Raw genomic sequence first — 21,122 nt, forward strand, 5'->3', positions numbered from 1 at the left:
CCCGGGAAGCCCCGATCCCGCAGGCTCCGCGGGAGTGGCGCCCTCTGGAGCTGAGCGGTGCCCAAGTAGTGACCAGCCTTGGCCGCGCTTCTCTCTGGGCTGGGCACATCATCGTCACTCTCGGAGGACTTACGGCTCCCACTTTACACAGGTGGGAACTGAACCTTAGGATGAATAACCTGCCAGGTCAGATCAATGAGAAATTCACGGTGGAAACCTGAGTTTATCTGACTCCCAAACCCTGGTCAAAACCACCCCCTACACTGTGGTTTCCGTTTTTATCAGAAGGTGCTTGAGTCCATGGCTGTTTAGACTCAGGTCACATGCTCAATATTTTGCAGGAAAGTTTAGATTCCTGAAGTTGTGGATGAAATAGGAAAGCCCAGCTTAGGTGAGGCCACAGGGCTGAAAGCTGCTCGCATCTCAAGGACTGGGGCGCCACCGGGAAGGGAGAGGAATGGCCCAGCTTCTCTGTGACTCAGGGTTCTAGGTTTCCATGGTGACTCTGGGTCTAGAGTTATCCGGATAATTGAGATAGCGGTGCGCCTTAATGTTTCTGGGTCCCCGAAGGTCTCCAGGTATCACCGTGGCATGAGTCACAGTCAGAATCTATACGGCTGAAACAATCACGTATAGGGCAAGTGATATTTCTTGGAGATTGAATTGATTCTGATGGCTTCTCAGTGTATATTCAGGCCCAGATTAGAGAACACAGGTCAAGAAAGAGTTCCATAAATGGAATACAGATCCATAGTAAGTTACCATGGAGACATGAGTATGTTACTATTTTTTTAAAAAACCGTAGCAGAAAATACTGACTCATCTGGGCTGCAGTTTCAGCTAATATAGGGTCTTTCTCCCTCAGGCTACTTGCACAGCCCTGAGAAGCTGGGTGTAGACAGCTGCTCCCCAAAGCTCAGCTACTTCCGGAAGCTCACTTGTCCCACCATGCCTGCCCTTGTGTTCATGGGTGCTGAGTGCCAGGTGCTCCAGGGCTCCCTGAGTCGCTGATGGGCTCCCTGAGTGGAGACATCCTTCTTCTTTGCAGGGCTGGCACAGGCGGGGGGCTAGGAGGTGGGCTTTGCTCATGCTGGGCTGTTTCCAACATATATGAGCAGAAAGACATCAAAAGAGGAGCACAGGAGTTTGAAGACCACTGGTTCCCGACAGTGGAGCCTTCCTCTGCTCACTAACCTTGGGCCTCCTCTACAGAATAAGGGATGATTATGGAACCTATGTCCTTAAGACTGTGGTGAATGACATAGAACCAAATGTGCAGAATATATCAGAGTGTTGAGGACATGGTAGAGAAGGACTCAAAATGATCTAGCTATTAAGAATCTTTTTCCAAGCTCTCCTCAGGGAGGATTTTATAAAAAACATTTTGAAAAAACTATCATACACACACACACACACACACACACACACACACACACACAAAATCCCGCCCCTCGCGGGTTTAAATGTGTGAAAGCCTTGGGAAGGGGATCCTGGCTGGAAGACCAAATGGCAGAGCTAAGACGGCAGGGCGGCTGTGGGAAGAGGAAGCTGGGCCTGTGTGCTGGAGTCATCGTAAGCCTAAGCTCCTGCCTCCCACCCAGGTCCCTGGTCCTCCCCATTTCCCCTTCCAAAGAGTCTGGGGCTGCCCCAAGCAGCCCGCTTGCCCTGGGTCCTGCCCTGTAGCTGATCCACCTCTGCACGTGGGCGGTCACATGTTCATAATAAAATGGCTTATCCTAGTTCTGGGGCAATATCAGGGTTCCTTACACTTTTGTCCTTAATACTAGTTGGCTTCCCAGTTACTCAGCAGAATTAAAAAGCAGTCTGGCTGAAGCCAGTGATTATTCATTGACTATTATGGTGCGATTCACAGGGAACAATGAGCTTTACAGTAAATTAAACCTAATAAAAGTACAGCCCTTGTGCTTGGAGATCAAAAGTCGAGGGTGTTAGAAGGAAATTAAAAGTCAGAAGGTGCACAGGGTGGAGTGATCAGATGCTCTATGGCAGACTGAGTTATGAGCAATGTTAACACTTTCCCCTTAAGAAAGGGACATTCACAGAAGAGAGGAGGAAAAGGGATATTACAGTAGAATATATGTGTTACAAATATGAAATATCTAGAGAGTAAAATGCAGAAAAAGAATTCTTTAGGATCCAGACATAATTATTAGAAATGATTAGCTAGCTTACAAAGTCATCCTTTAAAAACACACACACACACACAAAAACGTCTCCTTAGAAATATGTCTGTATTTACCTTAAAATCCAAATCAATAGTCGACAGGCAGTTTGTGGTGGTTTCCAGTTGCAAGTTAAACAGACGTCATTTGGTCCGAAGTGCATCATTTATTCACTTAGCAAACACAGAGTCAGATGCTGAGAAGACAAATATGAATAAGGCTTAGTTAGTTCCCGCCCTCAAGAAGTAAAAGTGAAGTACACAGTTCAGTCAAAATCACATGCACAGTGAGACTTTGGTGAAGAGTGGAGGAAGAAAAGAATGAACCTAGAGATAGAAATCATTTCCTCATGTGTAAGCTGCTGCCTGCATCTGGCCTGCTGGAGTGTCTGGCAGTGGTGGCTATTTCACTGATATATGTTGGGGTCAAGGACTTGATAAGCTTAACCCCCACTTCTGCCCACCTCTGAATCCAACTAACCTTGCCCATTTGCAGGCTGGCCCAGCTACCAAGAATCCTGGGCAGATGTGGGGCTGTGGAGCTGCCTCCCGCTCCATCAGGGTGGACCCAGATTATGTAACAGTTGGCCAGTGTCTAGTCTCTTCTGTGAGATTCCTTGGAATGGCAGATAGGGTATTCTGCTGGTGGTCAAAAACTTTGCTAATGCTCCTTTCTAATTCCTTCTGCTTATTGTCAGCCTCCTTTGTCCCTTGCACTCCCTGTGGGCATGAAGACATGGTACCCAGCTAGGGCTACCGTCTTCACCTCTGAAGGGCAGCCTGTGGGCCCAGACTGCCTGGGGTCAAATCCCAGCCCAGCCATTCCCTAGCAGGCCACCTGTGGGCCCCTCTGGGCCTCCCTCTGTTAATGTCTCCCAAGCACTTAGAACAATGTCTGGCATGTCGTTAAGTGTGTGATAAATAAGTAGCAGGTCCCCTGGCCCTGGAAGGCTTGGTCTCCTGCGAGCATCCCTGATCACTGCTGCCCTACACTGGCACTTTTGGTTGACAACAAGGTATAAAATCAATCCCAGTGCTGTCAGTGGGAACCATGGTGTCTTTGACTGTGATTTTCTTGCCTTTGGTGGTCAGAAACGAGAAAATGAAACACTGGATTTTAAAACTGGAAAAAACTTCAGAGAGTTGATGGCTCAGACCAAGTCTGGTTTGTAAGATGCAGAAACTGAGACCCAGGGAGGATCAATTCCTTGCCCAGGGTCAAATGCCTATTTCCTGGCGAGGCTGGGGCCACACTCCAGGCCTTTTGCCCCCTTGTCTAGCACACTGCCACCCTGACACAGTCATTTTCCCTTATAAGGCAGTACTCTGGGAGGGTATAAACCGCTTGAAAATCCACCATGATATCAAACTGCACAGTGACGTGCTTTAGGCAAGTCTGAACAACCAAAATAGTAATAGCGACCCGTTGTATTCTGTAAAACTGATAATCCTTAAATAAATGTGTCTGAACTGAGTCAGACCTGTACAGATATATGATTTTATAGTTGTGTGTTTTTGTCTGAATCACAAAATGATTCCAACAGTATGCATGGTACTGAATAATCCCCAGTGCATCGGCTTATGTATTTTGCTAACTAGAAAACTGAACCACTAGTCTTCACACAAACTAAGAGTTAGTCATTACTGTGCCAGTCAGTCTAGCAAATGATTAAGTTAGCTTAATTCACATTTTGGTGACAAAATAAAACTTGGATTAAAGTGTTAAGGCTGAATAATGTCACTGACTTAAGCAGGTGTATAAAGAAATCATTCAGAAGTTATAATATTTTTAAGTTATAACACGTCTTTGGAGGAATGGCTTTCCAATTGCTGCAAGACTTTCCACCCACGTCTTCCCATTTATGACTTTAAGTGTGTCTCTTTTAGTTCGACTGAGCTATTAGTACCTCTTGTCTATGGCTGTGGTGTAAAGTCATCTCGCCTCGCCTCGTGTGCTCTGCTCCAGGTGAATGCTGCCTTTACCTCTAAATTCCAGTCGTCACCACCTGGGACATGCCCCTTTGGTGCAAGTTGAGGAAACAGAGGAGGGCCAGCACCACCACTCTTAGCTCTCAAGGCATAGGACGCCAGCCCTCATCTTCTGGAAGATTCTCACTGAACGCCATAGGAGTTGCCCCAGTTCTAGCAAGGAAATACCTCTTAAAAGCGTAAACACTTGGCTTAATTCTTTGTGGTCACCATCTTGAAATTTGTAATAAGTTTTGCATAAGAGGCCCATTTTCATTTTGCATTGGGCCTTGCAAATTCTGCAGATGGTCCTGGATGGGACCTTGCCCTGTGTGCAGGGAGCCAACAGCACTACAGATACACAGGGCACATCCTAGTGCTGGGTTGTCAGCCCCTGCTCCCAAGGTAGGGTTGGGTTTCCATGTCAGACTCACTCTGTCTCAGTGCCTTGAAACCATTCTTTCTTGTTTGACAATGGGAGTTGAAAGGGCATGTTTACAAATTCTCCTGGCTGACTGTAAATACTTCTATTTGTGATTAAACTTTTTTTTTTTTTTTTTTTTTTTTTTGCCCAGGCTAGAGTGCAGTGGCACAATCTCGGCTCACTGCAAGCTCCGCCTCCTGGGTTCACGCCATTCTCCTGCCTCAGCCTCCCGAGTAGCTGGGACTACAGGTACCCACCACCACGCCCGGCTAATTTTTTTTCGTATTTTTATTAGAGACGGGGTTTCACCGTGGTCTCAATCTCCTGACCTCGTGATCCGCCCGCCTCGGCCTCCCAAAGTGCTGGGATTACAAGCGTGAGCCACCGCGCCCGGCCGTGATTAAACTTTTTTAGAAGTCACGAAAGAGCATTGTATTTGTGTGTTTGTGCATCTATGTATGCATATGTGTGTGACAGACACATACAGAAACACCTTTACCGATGTACAATTCGCCATAAAATTGATCCATGTCTTAGTGCACTTCTCCTGCTATGAGAAAATACCTTTGACTGGGGAATTTGTAAGCAACAGAAATTTGTTTCTCATGGTTTGGGAGGCTGGGAGGTCCAAGATCAAGGCACCAGCAGATTCAGTGTCTGGTGAGGCTCATCTGTTTCTTGCTGTGTCCTCACATGGCAGAAGGGATAAAGGGCTCCTCAGGCCTGATTCATAAGGCCACGAATCCCATTCATGAGGACCCCATCATCACGATGTGTTATCTCCTAAAGGCCCCACCTCAACACCATCACCTCGGGGGTTAGGTTTCAACATAGGAATTTTGAGGGGACACATGCATTCAAACCATAGCAACCCATTTAGACTATACAATCCAGTGGTTTTTAGAATATTCATAGGTAAGGGCCAGGCACGGTGGCTTACACCTTTGGGCTCACACCTTTGATCCTAGCACATTGGGAGGCCGAGGCAGGCAGATCACTTGAGGTCAGGAGTTTGAGACCAGCCTGGCCAACATGGTGAAATCCCATCTCTACTAAAAATACAAAAATTAGCCGGGTGTGGTGGTGCATGCTTGTAATCCCAGCAACTCAAGAGGCTGAGGCAGGAGAATCGCTTTAGCCCGGGAGGCAGGGGTTGCAGTGAGCCAAGATCGTGCCACTGCCCTCCAGCCTGGGTGACAGAGTGAGTTAGACTATGTCTCAAAAAAAAAAAAAAAAAAAAAGAATATTTATTCACAGGTAAGTACAACCATTATTGAAGTCCCTTTTAGAGCATTTTCATCACCTCAAAAACAAAGCTGTTCTGATTAGCTGTCACCCCATTATCCCTCCGACCCCCAACCCTAAGCAACCACACGGATCTACCTTCTGACACTGTGGATTTGCCTTATGATTTATGAAGTGTTCTGGACACTTCATAAGAATGGAATCATATAATATGTGGTCATTTGTGACTGCCTTCTTTCACTGAGCATAATATTCTCAAGGTTCTTTTGTGCTGTAGCATGTACTGCATGGATGAACTTCATTCCTTTTTATGGCCAATGTATTTTTTTTTTATTAAACGCAATTACCCCGTTTCTGTTTGTAGGTACATGTGAAACTGCTGGTCAGTAGCGGTGGAGGACTCTCAGGGTGTCTTTGACACCAGAATTGGGTAACAACCCTTGATGTTCTTTTTCTGGATCAACGAGGGTGGGGGCGGAAGAGGTGCAGTAGGGGCTTGGATAGCACTGGGCAGCCCATCACAGGCCTCTCTCAGGTGTCCTTGTCCCCTCAGCTCCCACCCTCCCAGCAGATGGTGGTGAAGGAAGACATAGCCAGGCTCACCCAGAGGGCGCGGGATGCAGGCAGCATCTTCTCCACTCGGAGCATGACTGTTTCTTGGTAGCAAGAATGTTTGACTAGAAACAGCGAGTCGTGCCTTCTCATTTCTTTCTTTTCATCCTACTAGAGAAAAGTGAGTGGATTATTTCACTGCAAGAATGACCTGCTCTAGTTTAGGGGAAAAGGCAAGCATTTGACATTTAAAAAATGACTTTCAGTATGACTTGTGCATTCGAATACTTATACTCATTTCAAAAGGCTTCTAAACGTGATACCCATTCTCAACACAGCAGCCAGAGGGATCCTGTTAAAACAGCAGTCAGCCTGTCCGTCCTCAGGTAAAACCCTCCAACAGCTCCTGTGTGACTCAGAAGAAAGGCCTGAACCCAAGCCCGCCAGCCCCTGGAGGCCCTGAGACCCAGCCTCGGGCAGTTACATGACCCCTCCGCCTCCATGTTCAGTTCCTGCTCTGGGCACCAGGCCGCCTCCCTCCTGAGCTGTTCCCTCTCCCTAGAAGGGTCTTCCCAGGAGTCCATGTGACTCCTACTGTCACCGTTGCCGGATCTTTACTAAATAGTCGCCTTTGGTGAAGGCTTCCCTGGCCACCCCACCTAAAATTTCAACAACTCCTTTCTGACACCGAATGAGTTTTTTTTTCTTAAGCCCTTATAATTACATTCTTTATCTTTTGCTTTTTTACCTTAATAATTCTCTGTCTCCACAGCACAAATTCCACCCCATTAGGGAAGGAATTATATCTGCTTTGTTCACTACTTTCCTGCAATGCTTTGAATAATTCCTGATGCACAGCACTCAATAAATAGCTGTTGGAAAAATTACACGATTTAATTCTGCAGAAGGACTTTCGCCCTTTCAAAGGAAAATGTAAAATGCTGGTTAGTAAGTACTAATGCTTATAGTAAAAATTTTATCAGTAAGAAGATGCAAATGCATTATGTAATGTCTTTTACAATACTTTGCTGAAATGGTAAATACTATAATAATGATAGAACCTCACATTTATATAGTACTTTATACCTTTCCTAGGTGGACACGTCTGTAACACTACTGATTTTGAGTAGCATTACTATCTTCAGTTTAAATGATTTGCCCAAAGTCACAGAGCACACTTCTAGAGGATTCAGGACCAAAATCTTCCTAATTTTTTCCTGGAGTGATTCCCTACTAAAACAAACAGAATGGCACTTTGCCTGTGGAGCCCTTCACAGTTTTTAAACTGTTTCCCAGATATCAGCTCCATCGCCCCTTGCCCTGCGATAAGCAGAGTGAGCACTGCTACCCCGGGTTAAGCAGTGAGGACGCAGTGACTCAGCCTGGCCCGGGGGCCTGGCTGGCTAAGCTGAGTGCCAGGCCCAGACCTCTGCTCTTTGTCCCAACCTGATGGCAGACAATGAGCAATGAAATATCACTCAGACATACCACTTCCTTGTTCTTGGCAGAAGAGGACACAGCTTGACCCTCGGCATTTGAGGCTGTAGAGCCCATTGATTTCATCATTTAAGAGCAGCCCTGGATGGGTGCGGTGGCTCACACACTTCGGGAGGCAAAGGTGGGTAGATCATCTGAGGTCAGGAGTTCGAGACCAGACTGGCCAACATGGCGAAAGCCCGTCTCTACTAAACATACAAAAATTAGACAGGTGTGGTGACAGGTGCCTGTAATCCCTGCTACTCAGGAGGCTGAGGCAGGAGAATCACTTGAACCCAGATGCAGAGGTTGCAGCGAGCCTAGATCGTGCCATTGCACTCCAGCCTGGGTGACAAGAGCGAAATTCCATCTAAAAAACAAACGAGCAAACGAACAAACAAAAAGCAGCCCTGAAGACCCTAAGGACCTGGAGACCCTGAAGGCATCATTTTGAAGCTTGGCCAAGACATAATGCCTTAATTCTTGTGGCTATGTGCTTGCAAAGGAACCTTACCCACTGCCCACCTTGTATTTTACTTTGACTTGACTGGATTTATTTTCTTCTCCTATGCATTAACATCCCACAAGGGATAACAGTGACTCCCTGAGGTGGGTTGAATGGTGGTCCCCGAAAAGACATATCTACATCCTAACCCCTAGAACCTATGAATGTAACCTCATTTGGAAAAAAGGACTTTGCCGTTGTAGTAAGTGATGGATCTCAAGATGAGATTATCCTGGGTTATCCTGGTGGGTCCTGAGTCAAATGACAAGTGTCCTTATAAGAGACACACAGAGGAGAGACACAGGGAGATGAGGAGATGGCTGTGTGAGGACGGAGGCAGTGTGGGGAGAGAAGCAGGCATAAGCAGGGGAGTGTCAGGGACCCAGGAGCTAGAAGAGGCCATGAAGGATCCTCTACTGGGGTTTCAGAGGGAGAGTGGCCCTTCCACCACCTTGATTTCAGACTTCTGGCCTCCAGAACTGTGAAAGGGTCCACTTGTCTCTTTTAAGCTAACTTGTTACCAGAGCCCCAGGAAACAAGTCCAATCTCATCACGAGAAGGGATCTGTAAGGGAGAGAGAGGGAGGAGACTGGCGGCAGGGATGGAGGCCAAGAGAGGAACGCATTCGAGGAAAGTGGGGCTCTCAGCAGGGGTAAAAGTGTGGAGTACATTGAAAAACTCGGGTAAAGGGCAAACGGCTGAATTAGGCAGTGGCTTGGATCTTAGACCTTCTCTCTGTAAAAATGAGAAAAAGGGATTTATCAAATGGCTTCAGCCAGTGGGGGCCGCATGTGTTACATGGTGGTGTTGAAAGGTTGAGTCCCATCCCTGGGGATGAGTCACCCTCTGCCATTCATGCAGGAAAGAAGTCATACAAAAAAGAATAAGAATTTACAAATTCAGGTTAATTACATGTTCATAATGGTGTGAGGTGTCAGAGGCTGGAAAAATGAGAAGAAGCCAGCAGGCTGCCTTTGGCCCTCCTGCTCCGGTTCATTGCTAGTTTCTCATAGCTGGGTCCTCCAGGGCCTCTCAGATTTGAGTCTGATCCAGTCCCTCTTCCTGCATCAGCAAGAAAAAGCTGGCCTTAGCCCGAACAACATGGTGAGACCCCATTTCTACAAAAAATGCAAGAATTAGCCAGGCATGGTGGTGCGTGTCTGTAGTCCTAGCTACTCAGGAAGCTGAGGTGGGAGAATTGCTTGAGCCTGGGAGGTGGAGGTTGCAGTGAGCCACTGCACTGCAGCCTGGGTGACAGAGCAAGACCCTGTCTCCAAAAAAAAAAAAAAAAAAAAAAGCTGGCCTTGCAGACATCAAGCTGGAGACCTAAAATACCCCCACAGCCAGCCCCATGGTCTAGTAGAGACTGGACCGTCCCCTGGCTGGCCCAGGGTCACTTCCGGGTCTGGAGAGCCCCCCTGGTTCCTGCTTCACTGTGCATAAGAAGCTCCTCTTTCCCTCATCCCTCATCCTCTGGGTGGGCTTCTGCCTTGGTCTCACTCCTTCAACTCAGGCATCTCCCCTGCCTGGTGTCCTTATTCCCCTCCTCGACCAGAGATGTGCCCTTGACCTGCCATCCAAGGACAGTCCCACACAGTGACCACCTGCCTATTTCCTGTGTGTGAACCACACAGGGGCTTCCTTCCAGCTCGTCTGTTGGTGTGTGGGAGTGTCAATGTGGACCTCAGGTGCTGCCTTGCACATGATCAATCCCAGACCGTGGGGAAGAGGCGTGGTGGCAGCAGGGCAGCCAGCCATGTGACCACAGGGGCATTAAAGGCAAGTGACGAGGCTGGCTCAGGCCAGCAAGTTATTAGCAGAGATGGAGAAAACGGCTTCTTGTCCCAGGAACCGGTACCACCACCCACCAGTTGCTCAGCAAAAGACCTGGAGTTGTCCCGGATTTCTCTTCTTCCTTTACCCCCATAAACCATCAGCAAATGCCGTGGACTCTGCTTCCAGAATACATCTCAAGCACAGTCTCTTCTCTAGTGTCCCGGTCATCACCACCATGCAAGAGCCTCCCAGCTCTCCTCTGTTCTACCTCCTAGAATCCACCCTGCACACAGCAGCCAATGTAGCCTTTGGAGAAGTTAATCCTATGACGCCACCTCTCTCCTCAAAATCCCCAGAAGGTTTCTCACCCTGCAGAGAAGAGAATCCAAAACCCCTCACCATGCCCTCTGTGACCTGGTCCCCACCCCCTTCCTCATTCTCCTCTTTGCTGGTCACACTCCAGTGTACCTGCCTGGGTCTGTTCCTGGAAAACTCTCATTGCTGCCCCCTGGGGCCTTTGCACTCGCTGCTCCCTGGAGTTCTTTCCACCTTTCATCATCTGGCAATGTCATGGTCAGGGCATTTTGATCCAAGGAAGAACCTATTTCATGTCATATCACATCCTGCCAGCACAATCTTGGCTCACTGCAACCTCTGCCTCCCGGGTTCAAGCGATTCTCCTGCCTCAGCCTCCCAAGTAGCTGGGATTACAGGCACGTGCCACCATGCCCAGCTAATTTTTGTATTTTTAGTAGAGACGGGGTTTTGCGTTGTTGGCCAAGCTGGTCTTGAACTCCTGACCTCAGGTGATCCACCTGCCTCGGTCTGTTGTATTTCATTGTCTTTCTCCACATACGAAAGCGCAGGGTCAGTTAGAGCAGGACCCTTGTCACCTGTGGTGTCCCGGCACCTTCCTGAGTGCCTGGTGTCCTCTGGGTGTCGATGAATATGCTTTCACTGAATGAACAGATGGGGGAGGAATGAATGAGTCTGTGTAGGTTCAGTGCATCATTCCAGCCTCTCCAGATCTTTATGACCCTCGAGTTTGTTATCCAAGGTCTCTTCTATTAGTAACTGCTTTGGTCCACATATAACCCTGATAAGCAAGTCATTGAACAAATAGTGACTGAGGCCAAGCCCGTAGTATGTCACTAGGACTCTCCCTCTGCATTGACATCGCCTAGGGGTGGTGAGCTCTTTTTGTCTAATTACCCATGAAGATGTAAGACATTGCGCCAAATGTCCTACTGAAGAATAAATAACAGCTGCCATAGCCTCCTAGCTGCTTCGCCAGCAAACCAGATACAACTTGTTTCCACGAAGTCCGAATGACCCTGAGGCCTTCATTTGGTGGAGTGTTTCCCCTCACTCCTGCTGCAGCATCTGTGTCTGCCACTGCCGGCTGCAGGCTCAGGCCCACGTGGCCTCCATCCCTGGGCTGGTGTATGCCGTGGATGCCTCACAGGTGTTCTTCATGCCACAAGTCAACACAGAGCCTGCAGGCAGAGGAAGTGTGGCTCCGAGAGTGGTTGGTTCAGCAATACAGTCACTTAAAATACAACAAAAGCAAGTTGTTCTGCCCCTCACGTAGAATAACAGGTGAAAATAACATCAGTAACAGGAGGCCACACATACAGGGGCTTAAATGAAATAGAGGTTTGGCCAGGTGCAGTGGCTCACTCCTGTGTAATCCCAGCACTTTGGGAAGCCGGGGCAAGTGGATTACTTGAGGTCAGGAGTTTGAGACCAGCCTGGGCAACATGGCAAAACCCTGGCTCTACTAAAATTACAAAAATTAGCAAGATGTGGTGGCAGGCACCTATAATCCCAGCAACTTGGGAGGCTGAGGCATGAGAATTACTTGAACCTGGGAGGTGGATGTTGCAGTGAGCCAAGATTGTGCCACTGCACTCCAGCCTGGGTTACAGAACAAGATCGTGTCTCGAAGGAAAAAATAAAAAAAGTAATAGAGGTTTATTATTCACTCCCATAACACTTGGGGAAGGTGACCCTAGGCTGGTTTGTTGGCTTGGTGATGTTGTGGTAGTTTTGGGACTTAGGATCCTCCCACCTTGCTCTGTCCTCATTCTCCTGGTTGAAGATGTCTCCCTACCACATTCGCATTCCTCCCCAGGAAAGCAGGAAAGAGAAGCAGAGGCTCATCTTCCTAAAGGCACTAATCAGAATTGCACCTGGCAGACCCATTGGTCTGGATTTTGTCATGTGACATCATCTAGTTGCAAGGGAGGCTGGGAAATGTAGTCTTTGGCTGGATGAGCCTGTGCTGAGAATGGGCGCCTGTAGGACAAGCAGAAGGCCCATCCTTGTCCATCTCTGAGGTACACTCCTTCCTCCTGAGTGACCTTCCAGTCAACCAGGGACAATCCTCAGGCTCCCCTATCTCTTGTCCACTTTTAATGAATCTGGAATGGGGGTCTGTGGATTCCAGCTTCGGGATTTCTTTGATAATCAGTCTTTTCTTTCTCTTCTCCCTGACTGCAGGGAGCAGGCACCATAGCATCTGGCAGTTACTTTTCAGATACCCTCCCTCTGTTATCTTTCTTTCAGTCAATACTATGCCAGACAGCCAGATGTGCTCCCCAACACCAGCACACCTCGTTTTACTGTGCTTCGCCTTGTTGTACTTTACAGATACCGTGTTCTTTATAAACCGAAGATTGTGGTATACAGCAGGTCCACTGGTGCCATGTCTCCTAAAGCATGGGCTCACTTCCTATCTCTGTGTCCCATTTTGGTAATTCTCATGATTTTTTGTATTATTTATTTGCACAAATTTATTATTATTATTCTATCTGTTATGGTGGTCTGTGGTCAGTGGTCCTTGATATTATTATCATAATCATTTTGGGGAACCACAAACTGTACCCAGAGAAAACAGCGAACAGAATCAATAAATGTGTGTATGTGTTCTGACTGCTCCACTGGCTGGGCGTTTCCCTGTCTCTCTCCCTCTCCTTGGACCTCCTTATTCCTTGATGCACAACAATATTGAAATTAGGCCAGTTAATAAGCCTACAGTGGCCTCCAAGTGTTCAAGTGAAAGAAAGAGTCACATGTATCCCACTTTAAATAAAAAACTAGAAATGATTAAGCTGAGTGAGGAAGACATGTCAAAACCAAGATAGGCCAAAAGCCAGGCCTCTTGTGCCAAATAGCCAAGTTGTGGATGCAAAGAGAAAGTTCTTCAAGTAAATTAAAAGTGCTACTCCAGCGAACATATGAATGGTAAGAAAGTGAAACAGCCTTATGCTGACGCAGAGAGTTTGAGTGGTCTGGACGGAACATCAAACCAGCCACAACATTCCCTTAAGCCAGAGCCTAATCCAGAGCAAGGCCCTAACTCTCTTCAATTCTGTGATGACTGAGAGGTATGAGGAAGCTGCATAAGCAGAGGTTGGTTCATGACATTTAAAAAAAGAAGTCATCTCCAGAATGTAAAAGTGCAAGGCGAAGCAACAAATGCTGTTGGAGAGGCTGTGGCAAGTTATCCTGAAGATCTAGCTAAGATCACTGATGAAGGTGACTACACTAAACCACAGATTTTCAGTGTAGATGAAACAACCTTGTATTAGAAGATACTACCTAAGATTTTCATAGCTAGAGAGGAGAAGTCAATGTCTGACTTCAAAAATTTAAAGGACAGGCTTACTCTCTTGGTGGGGCTGGTGCAGCTGGTAACTAAGTTGAAGCCAATGCTCACTGACCATTTTGAAAATCCTAGGGCCCTTAAGAATTATGCCAAATCCATTCTGCCTGTTCTCTGGAAATGGAACAAAGCCTGGCTGATAGCACATCTGTTTATAGTATGGTTTACTAAATATTTTAAGCCCCCTGTTGAAAACTACTGCTTAGAAAAAACTATTCCTTTCAAAATATTATTGCTCATTGACAATGCACCTAGTTACCCAAAAGCTCCGATGGAGATTTACAAGGAGATAAATGCTGTTTTCATGTATGCTAATATAACATCCATTCTGCAGTCCACAGATAGAGGGGATAATTTTGACTTTCAAGTCTTATTTAGGAAATACATTTTATAAGGCTATAGCTGCTATAGAGAGTAGTTCCTCTGATGGAACTGGGCAAAGTAAGTTGAAAACTTTCTGGAAAAGATTCTCATTCTAGATGTCATTAAGAACATTCATGATTCATGGTAGGAAGTCAAAATATCAACAATAACAGGAGTTTGGAAGAAGTGGATTCTAACCCTCAGGGATGACTTTGAGAGGCTCAAGACTTCAGTGGAGGAAATAACTGCAGATGTGGTAAAAAGAGCGACAAAACTAGAATTAGAAGTGGAGCCGGAAGACGTGACTGAATTGCTGCAATCTCGTGATAAAACTTTCACACACAAGGAGTTGTTTATTATGAATGAGCAAACAGAGTGGTTTCTTGAGATGGAATCTACTCCTGCTGAAGATGCCCTGAACTTTGTTGAAACGACAAAAAAGGATTTAGAATATTGCATAAATAGTTGATAAAGCAGCGGCAGAGTTTGAGAAGATTGACTCCAATTTTGAAAGACATTCTGTAGGTAAAATGCCATCAAACAGTATTGCATGCTAGAGAAATCTTTCGTGAAAGGAAAAGCCAATGAATGCAGCAAACTTCACTGTTGTCTCAATTCAAGAAATTGCCACAGCCACCCTGATTGGTCAGCAGCCATCCACATCCAGAAAGACCACCCACCAGCAAGAAGATTATGACTTGACAAAGACTCAGATGATTATTAGCACTTTCTAGCAATAAAGTATTTTTAAATTAAGGTATGTACATTTTTTTAGACATAATGCTATTGCACACTAGATAGACTACAATATAGTGTGAATATAACTTTTATATGCACCGAGAAACCTGAAATATTTATATGACTTTCTTTATTGTGATAATTGCTTTATTGCTGCAGTGTGGAACTGAGCCTGCAATATCTCCAAAGTACACCTGTACATTCCTTAATGTTATTCTCTGCTTAAAAACACTCAATGCCTCTGCACTGCTCTTAAAATGAAATCCAAACAGATGGGATGACTTTCATCTGTGCTCTCAGCCTCTTCTTCCAATACTCCCCTCCCCGTCACTCTCCCAGAAGCCCCAAGATCCAGGCAAGGGAAGGGCAAGAGAGTGCGCAGAAAAGAAAACATAGGTCCATTGCAATTTATTGGGTATCCACTGAGGGCAAGGCCTAGTAAGTACGAGATGGCTAAAAAGAGAAAACTGAACAACGCAAGGGAGATCCAAATTCCAGAAAGTCCAAGGACCCTTCAAGATGATGGTTGTCAAAGTTTTTGGTTAGTGCTTATCAAACTTTTTGGTCTCTGGATCCCTTTACACTCTTAAAAAGTTTTGAGGATCCCCAAAAGCCCTTGTCTGTGTGATTTTACCAATTTTTGCCATATTAGAAATCAAAACTAAAAAACACTTAAAATATGTATTTAAAAGTAATAGTGATAAACCTTTTACATAAAATCATATGAGTAACATTTTTCAATGAAAAGTAACATATGGGCAAGAACAAAATAATTAATGGGAAGCATGGCATTGTTGTACATTTCTGCAAATGTTCTTCATTTCTGGTTTGATAGAAGGCAGCTGGCTTCTCCTATCCACCTCTGGATTCCATCCATTGTAGCATCACGTGTCAGGAAGCCTTTAGAAGACTCCATTGTTCAAGCATGAGAGAGTGAGAGTGAAAAAGGCAAACCATACTTGAAAGTAGTTTTGACTTCACAGATCCCCAGAAAGAGGGTCAGGGACCTCTGAGGGCCTCTGGGCCACATATTGAGAACCATGGCTCTGGTGTGTTCCAGTCTCCTCGTCCTTTCAGATGAGACACTGTGGTCCTGAGTGGACAGTGAGTTCTGAGGTCTCACAGTTGGTCAGCAGCACAGACTGAAACCAGACCCACGACTTCCTACCTTAGCCAAGATTCTCTCCCCAGCTTGATGTGTTATTTGTTGCTTTATTATTTCAACACAAATCACATGTCCAGGTATTTAACTCTGCTTATAATGAGGAAGCAATTTTTAAAATAAGTAAGGTACAAGCTCAGTGGCCATGGTGCGGCCACAGATAAGTCTTGCTGGCCTGCAAAGCCCTGCTGTTAACTGGCGTGTCTACGCCCCCATCCATCTCACGGGGCGGGGGCTTGCACAATGCTCCTTTGTGCTTTCTGAAAGGCCTGTGTGTTTCAGGTGTAGCCTTGTGTACTGTGAGAAGAGTCATTACAATAACAGTAAATATTCCTCTTTGATGAATGGAACAAAGGTGATTTAAACTGAAGCTGAATCTTGACGGGAGGAGGGGAGGTAGCGAGCCGCTGCAGGCCAGCCAGTCACACTTGGAAGAGCATCCACCCTTCTGCATGAGTGCCTTTGACTCACCTTGACCTTCAGTGCTGGGGTTGCCAGTTGAGTCTATGTTCCGGGAGGCATTGGTTGCCTTAGTCGTGAGCCAGCTAATGTGAGTGGGTTGGCTCTTCTGTTAGATGGAACTACAGATGGACACTACCAACTTTTAGTTTCTATTCCAAAAAAGGGCTGGCTCTTGGAGTGAGGGTGGCCTGAACAAACTGTGCCTTCCCCGAGCTCTCCAGGTGGTGTAGGCATGAGTCATTTAGATGTTATCAGGAGGGAGAAAGTCCTGAAAGGGACGCCAGTGAGTCACTGTGCCCGGCAAAGACTGGTGAGACACACAGAAACAAAGTCCAAAAAATCAATATGGTGCGCCTCCCCCAGGGGCCCAGCGGGGATTGTGCAAGCCACGATTCCACCTCCAGGAGGGGAGGGCTGGGCCGGGTGGGGGTGGGTGGGGGCAGATGCCTGCACCAGCCATGGGAGCATGGAATCTGTGGGGATCTCTAAGCTGGAGCCCCAGCACCTGTCGCCTTAGCCTACTATTAACATGCCAATCTTTCCCGGTGGTCTTCCTTTTAACATTTAAAAATGTAAAACCAGGTGCATGGGGCAGGCTTGAGGGTCTCCTGGAATGGAGGAAAGGAACTGAGCTTTCGGAGAGAAGGCCAACAGGCTGCTCCTGGAACCAAGAAGGCCAGCTCCAGAGAGTTTAAAATTTATCCTTTCAATAGACAGCTCTAACTGAGAACCTATTTTTAAAAATTTTAGTTCCTCAATTTTTTTCAGATAATTTTGACGTCATAAAATAATTTGGTTGATAGGGTTTTTATGGTGGTTGTAAATGTGAATTATTACATACTTACCATGTTTATTGAGACTCTGGAGGAAGTTTAAGGGAACTTTCATGTATTCAATACTGTACAATTAGAAATTCATTTTCATGTTTCTTCTTTTCAAATGTTCAACTATTTAATTGATCTCATTGATAAAACAGCACTACAATTAAAAATAGATGGCAAAAATATTATGCTATAAATACTGTCTCATGTTAGGCCTTAATACCAATGTGAACTGAGACAAGTTGTCACTTTAAAATCTAAAAAAATATATAGATGAGAATTAGGGTATGTAAATTCCTTTACACCATACTTAATGCTATTAGTAAATAAATCATTTAAAGAACCATATACGTATTTCTCTTGAATTAACACTTGAATGCCCTTATCTCTTTCACAATAAGAATTTGCCATTCTTATTGGAAACATTCACTATCTGGTATAGAGATGTTAAGCTCTCTGTACTGGTTGGTAAGGGGGTGATGCTTCGAGGGAATTTAGTTGAAAAGCTCAGCTTTTGTGTCTGACCAAGCTAGGGCCTTTCTTATCATGTATCATAAGAACCTGGATCCCTTGCTCCACCTACCATATTCATAAGAACATTCTAGAGCTACCCAAATCAGGAGCATGCATTTTCTCTCTGTAGTGTCAAATGGGGAGTGAGAAAGTACAGGCTTTTTAATGATCCGCACTCCTGGCTCCCCTTCACGTTCGTTAATAGTGACTGATTTTCCTGGTAAGCCCAAAGTAAACCATCAGTGAAAAATGAATGGCAGCCTTGAAAGCTGCCCTCATGATAAAAACTTGATCAACAGCCTTCGTCTGAGTTTCTGCCAAACGCAAGTGACAGTGTCTGACTCCTATGCTACAGAAAGCTCTGAATGGATCGCCTCTGCCTGCTCTCCTTTGGGTGGTCTTTGTTTATTTCCACACACATTTAGTTGTTTTGGTTATTTTAACCACCATTTTCACTTGTTTCTTAAACAGTGACTGTAGAATACATCTTCTGGTCAATTTTACCAAGAACATTTTCCAATATCTTACACATACACAAAGGCTAAAACGGAAGCCTCAACCAATTTCAAATGCTTGATAGATGACAGGCCACATTCTCTAGTCACCATGCTATTAAATTAGAAACCCATGTGATTGGAGTTTAAGAAAGGTAATTATGGGCCAGGCGCGGTGGCTCACGCCTGTAATCCCAACACTTTGGGAGGCCGAGGTGGATGGATCATGAGGTCAGGGGTTCGAGACCAGCCTGACCAACATGGGGAAACTTCATCTCTACTAAAAATACAAAAATTAGCCGGGCTTGGTGGCGCACACCTGTAATCCCAGCTTCTCAGGAGGCTGAGGCAGGAGAATCGCTTGAACCCAGGAGGCAGAGGTTGCAGTGAGCCGAGATCATGCCACTGTACTCCAACCTGGATGACAGAGTGAGACTCCATCTCAAAAAAAAAAAAAAAAAGAAAAAGAAAAAGAAAGGTAATTATGAAAAATTCATTAATGTATGGATTAAAGATAGTGTATTAGTTTTCTAGGGCTGCCATAACTAACGCCACAGACTGGGTGACTTAAACATTAGACTTATTTTCTCACAACTCTAGAGGCAAGACGTCTAAGATTGAGGAGATGACAGGCTTGATTCCTTGAGAGGCCTCCCTCCTTGGCTTGCAGATGGCTGCCTTCTCACTGTCCTCACATGGGCTTTCTGCCTGTATGTCTGTGTCAGAATCTCCTCTTCTAATCCAGTCATGTTGGACTAAAGTTCACCCTAACCACCCCATTTTAATTTAATTACCTCTATAAAGGCCTGACCTGCAAAAAGTCATGTTATGAGGTTCTGGGGGATTTCAACATATGAATTTTTGGGGGACACAATTCACTCCAAAAAGAATGATCAGAGATATTTTTCCACTATTTCCATTCAGCAGCAGGAGCCGTGTGCCTTCCAATGATCTGGGAGGCCTTTCTGTGTTGCTTCAAGCAAGACTATGGTGGAATTGGGCTTTGCTAATTTCTAGATTCAATTCCCAGACTGGCCGGTTCCTCTCTCTCTGTGGATCTGAGCTGCTTTGAGTTGGTCCAACCATCCTGAGCCTGCCAAGCTGCAGAGGCCAGAGGTAGCCACTGTCCAGCAGTCTCACTGAGCTAGCCATCCAGCCATCTGCACGCAGATGCCAACATGTGAGTGAAAGTCCTTGGACCCTCCAGACCAGCCCATCTACCAGCTGAAGGTCACTAGTTCCCTTAGTTAATGTTCAGAAGAGCAGGAGAATCATCCAGCTGAAACCTGTCCCAATTCATGACCCACAATATCATGAGATAGAATGAAATGATTGTCATTTTAAGCTAAGTTTTTTTTTTTTTTTTTTTTGGAATGCAGCAATAGATAATCAAAGCAAAAGATGGAGGAAGAAATCATAATGGACATTAAAAATATTTACAACTGAGTGATTAGGAAAATACTAAATATGAAAAAGGAGGCCAAACACGGTGGCTCACGCCTGTAATCCCAGCACTTTGGGAGGCCAAGGTGGGTGGATCATGAGGTCAGGAGATCAGGACCATCCTGGCTAACATGGTGAAACCCCATCTCTACTAAAAAATACAAAAAATTAGCCAGGTGTGGTGGCAGGCACCTGTAGTCCCAGCTACTTGGGAGGCTGAGGCAGGAGAATGGCGTGAACCTGGGAGGCGGAGCTTGCAGTGAGCTGAGATCATGCCACTGCACTCCAGCCTCTGTCTCAAAAAAAAAAAAAAGAAAGAAAGAGGATGTGCAGCTAAAGCAGAACCTAGAGGCACATTTAGAGCTTGAAATTGTTTATACATATTGGGGAAAAGGGGCAAGGCTGAAAATTAATAAGAAAAGCATCCATCTTAATATGCAAGAAGAAGAACAGAAAAATAAATAAGCTTGAGATTCAGGCCTGCACATCAGATCTTCAGGAAGTCTTCAGGACTCCTAAAATGACCAAACTTTTGGTTGCATGTCAGGGAAAGTCCATACATCTCAGTGGGTTCACAACATTTCTGTGTGCTGGTTGCACAGGCTTCCCCAACTTCTCTATATAATTTCCTTAATTGCTGCCACCACTAGGACTGTGGTGATGAGGGCTATTGTTTCTCCTTCTTTGTGTGTCTGTGTTTGCATTGTTTGCATTGTTTGTTGCTCTCTCTGCTAAGAGGTGGTGATTCTCTCAATCTAATCATAAAAGTCACAAAGGCAGTCCACGGTGCTGCACACTTTGCCCTGTCTGTGCCTGAGGATGAACTCTCTAACCTTGCCTACTCTTGGCCATCATTTTTTACCTGAGTTCCTAAAAGGTCCCAATGACACACCCTAAAGTGCCATTGGTCCTCATAGCCCATCTACTTCTGGCTGCCTGACTTTGGAGCCTTGGCTTCCTACTCTGCTCTCCTTCAGGATTCTCAAGAATCTGGCCCCTGCCCACCCTCATAGTCCTCGATTCTGAATGCACCTGAGCACATCCTACACTTGCTAGCCTCTACCTCTTGCTGCGCCCTGTGTGCAGCCCTCAGCTCCCACCTGTCTCTATTTCATGTACACTAATGAGACATCTTGACTCAGTGCAAGGACAGGGGCTCTTGAATCGGAATGGCTTGACTGTAAATTCCGCTCCACCTCTTATGGGAGTGTCACCTTGGGCACATGATCACACTGATTTCCAATTCCCATATTGCTGTTGAAAAGATGAAAGGAATCATTCCTCAAAAAGCACAGACTTATATGCTCCAGCAGTCTCACTCCTAGTATGTA

Source organism: Hylobates moloch, unplaced genomic scaffold (assembly GCF_009828535.3).
Source record: "Hylobates moloch isolate HMO894 unplaced genomic scaffold, HMol_V3 SCAFFOLD_14, whole genome shotgun sequence".
In the NCBI taxonomy this organism is placed as follows: Eukaryota; Metazoa; Chordata; class Mammalia; order Primates; family Hylobatidae; genus Hylobates; species Hylobates moloch.